The following is a 4,015-nucleotide window of genomic DNA, read 5'->3' as shown; positions in this document are numbered from 1 at the left end:
CCTATTCAGTCACAATACATAGCCATAATTTTTGTTTATGAATCCAAACAAGTAGATTAGGCCTTTATACTTTGAATTTCTGTAAATCTTACATTCATATAAAATAAAATTTCTGATGGATTTTGGTGAGAGAGTGAGCATGCGTACTATTTACACTATGTGGATTACTTTTATCTTTGGACAATGTATTTGAGGTTTCTAAGACTAAACCATATGTAGCACAGGCCTATATGCTCTCTTAATGTCTACAGAATGGGTCTAAGCTCTACTCTAAGGAGGATAATTCACCTGCATCTAATACGCAGTGAAAGAGCAGATGTATCCTATGACATAAGCAGCTTCCTTAGCTATCAGACCAACACAGGATCACATTTATAAATTAAAATACTTATTATTTGCCCATGTCTTAGTGACTACTCCTGTTGCTGTAGTAACAAAAATTGACAAAAGTAACCAAAGAATGAACTAGTTTAGCTCATAGTTTCCGGTGTCAACCAAGTTGAGGAAATCATGGAAGAAAATGAAGCAGTTGGGCGGTAGCGACTGAGGCGGCAGTATGGAGGGCGAGAGCACGTTGGGGGTGCTGTCTGGCTTCGTGCTCGGCGCGCTCACTTTTCATCATCTCAACACAGACTCAGACACGGAAGGTTTTCTCCTCGGTGAAATGAAAGGTGAAGCCAAGAATAGCATTACTGATTCACAGATGGACAACGTTAAAGTCGTTTATACAATCGACATTCAGAAATACATTCCATGCTACCGGCTTTTTAGCTTTTATAATTCTTCAGGTGAAGTAAATGAACACGCACTGAAGAAAATTCTTTCAAATGTCAAAAAGACTGTGGTGGGTTGGTATAAATTCCGTCGTCACTCGGATCAGATAATGACATTTAGAGAGCAGTTGCTCCACAGAAACTTACAGACGCATCTTTCAAGCCCAGAGCTTGTTTTTCTGTTGTTAACACCAAGTATAACAACAGAAAGCTGCTCCACGCACTGCCTGGAACACGCCTTATATAAACCTCAAGGGGGGCTTTTTCATAGGGTACCTTTGGTGGTTACCAATCTGGGAATGTCTGATCAACTGGGTTATAAAACAGAGTCTGCTTCCTGTACGTCCACTGTCTTTAGCAGAGCTGTAAGGACACACAGTTCTCAATTTTTTAACGAAGATGGATCATTAAAGGAAGTACATAAGATAAATGAAATGTATGCTACTATACAAGAAGAGTTAAAGGAGAGAAGATTGTCCAAGAAAATCCCCAGGAGAACATTCTTCTTTGTCAAGCTTTACGAACATTTTTTCCAGAGTCTGAAGTTCTTCATTCTTGCGTTATTTCTTTGAAAAACAGACATATTTCTCCCAGGGGGTGTAACATTACCCACCATCTTGATGTAGTGGAGAAGCTGACCTTAATGGTGGAGTACGTGTACAGCCCTGAAGCCAGCCCAACGCCTGCAGCCCCGCTGAGTAAGCGGAAAGCCCTAGACACACAAGACCAGTGCTCTGTGAAGAAACCACGGCTGCTAGAGACAGAAAGCAGACCCGTGATAGCACCCCGCAGAAGTCACCAAGACAAAGCTTCCTCAAGCAGCCTAGATATAGACACAGAGATGGGGAGCCCGGAAGATGATGCTGACTATCCTCGCTCTCCTACATTTTGATTCTTTTTAGATGACATTTTTTTTACTAGACTGAGGTTTAGGGCACTTGTTTTATTTTTACTCTTTGCCTCCTGGAGTAATACATAGAAAAGTTCATGTTTTTCCTCTATTCAGCTGTTTGTAATACATGGATATTTTTATAGTTCAACTGCTTATAATACATAGGTAAGTTAATATTTTATAAAGTATCTTAAAAATTCTTATTTATATCTCATGTTATAAATGTTATGTAAATATATACATATATATGTATAGCTATAATTACCTATAAAAAAAAAAGAAAATGAAGCAGTTAACCACATTTAATTTGCAGTCAGACTAATGAATGACAGATACTTGTTCTCAGCTTTACTGCCTTCCTGCTTTTGCAGTGCAGGACCTAAGCTCAAGGAATAGTACCACAATCCTTCCCTCCCCAGTTTATCAAGATAATCCTGAACAAGCATGCCCAGATGTAATTAATATCTACATAATCCCTGAAAAAAGGCTTATTTGTCTTCTAGGTGATTCCTGATCCAGTCATGTTGTAAATTATCATCCTCCTGCCCTACTTCCATAAATTAACATGCACCTTAGAAGAAGACATGTTTGAGAATGGTTAAGAAATATATATTGTATAATGTTTGCATGTAGTGAGTAGTTGTGGAGGAATTTGAAAAGTCTACTCCTGTTTGTTTCTACATAACTATGGCAAATTTTGTGATATGGATTTAATATAATTTACTACTCATTCTATTCTCTGAGATGAGAGAGTGAGACTTTCTGTGCATGTTCTAGTGTAGCCTAAGTTTAAGACAAGATCAAGAGAAAGTATAGTCAGTATTAACCATGGTCATTGTGTGCTCAAGTGCATGTCAGACAGAGAACAGGGCAAAGAGAAAAAGAAAAGAGAAGAACAGAGAAGCAGAGAGAAAGCCAGAGAGAGACAAAGAGAGACAGACAGAGAGAGACAGAGATAGAGAGAGACAGAGAGAGACAGAGAGAGACAGAGAGACAGAGACAGAGACAGGGACAGAGTGACAGAAGGATTCAAAGAAAGAGACAGAGGAAGGGGAGAAATCTTGAGGATGACATACATTAACTGAAGAGAAGCTAAGATGGAGACTCAGTCTATTCTTCCAATTGCACTCTCATTCTCACCTTAGTCAAACATAGGTGTCTAACCAGTATGCAGTAATTGTGATAAACTCTGGGCTTGGAACTAGGCAAATATGCTACCTCTGAACTACATGTCTAGCCTGTGTCTTTTGTGACAAAGGCTTACTATGCTGCCTTGATCTTTGAAGTACAACCTTGATTTGTTAACTTCATGCTAACTAATGATGATAAAACCCTCATGACTATTAAGACTATAACTATGTGTCACTATGTTGGGATAATACTCATGTATTTTAATGATCTTCAGCATCATCTACATAAAAATGCACTATTATTATTGATTTTAGTAAATTTTAATATATTTATAAAGGAAGTATATTTGGACTGCAGAGATTGCTCAAATGATATAATGTTTGTCTTGTATATTAATTTTACACTCCCCCTAAATCCCTATGTTTAAAGGCTAGTTGTGATGACACATACTTACAATCCCAAAGCAGAAAGGCAGAGGCAGGCAGATTCATGGATCTGACCAGCAACCATAGACTAATGGAACCCCAGTCCTGTGAGAGACCTTGGCAATTAACAAGTGAGATAACAACTATCAACTAGAGCCAAACTTGTCCTCTGACCTCAAATACGTAGACAAAACCATGTACTTGCATGCAAGAGCACCTGCACACAGGAATATGTATATTATATAAAAAGTTATTCTCATAAAAATGCCTAAGTGTAACCAAATAGGATTCCCTCAAGAAATGGAATGATAGTTCTGCATATATATTTTACATGATTTATGCAAACTGGTGATTGATGCACTATTTCAATAAAAGACAATAAGACAATAGATGCAAAAAACAGGCATTTCATAAAATTTAAATCTTTTCAAGGGAAAAATCTGAATAAATTAGTTTTTAAATTAGCATAATTTTGTATAATGAAAGCCATTATGACATATAGCACCTAACATTATACGGAATGTGGAAAAGCCAAGAGCTTCCTAAATCAGGATCTAACAATGAGGACTGTTTACCAATACACTTGGCAGTAGGAACAGGGAGAATGGAGCTAACAGATGCAGCACACAAAAGTCTCAGGCCACAAGCAACTTTTTATCGGAGCACCAAACAATCTATAATCTGTGTGTTAAGAAAAGTCACATGAGTAAACTTTCCAATCAGTAGGACAAGCCTTGTACAGCAGAAGGGCCAACATGGCGAGAGAGAGAGAGAGAGAGAGAGAGAGAGAGAGA

General features: G+C 38.0%; 1 pseudogene; it reads left to right on the top strand.

The window, feature by feature from the left end:
- Window positions 1-556: 556 nt before the first annotated feature.
- Window positions 557-1,681, top strand: LOC114616953 (annotated as a pseudogene).
- The last annotated feature ends 2,334 nt before the right edge of the window (window positions 1,682-4,015 follow it).

This window comes from Grammomys surdaster, unplaced genomic scaffold (genome assembly GCF_004785775.1).
Source record: "Grammomys surdaster isolate TR1022 unplaced genomic scaffold, NIH_TR_1.0 133, whole genome shotgun sequence".
NCBI lineage: Eukaryota > Metazoa > Chordata > Mammalia > Rodentia > Muridae > Grammomys > Grammomys surdaster.
The sequence above is the reverse complement of the archived record's forward strand: the minus strand, read 5'-3'. Positions and strand labels throughout refer to the sequence as shown.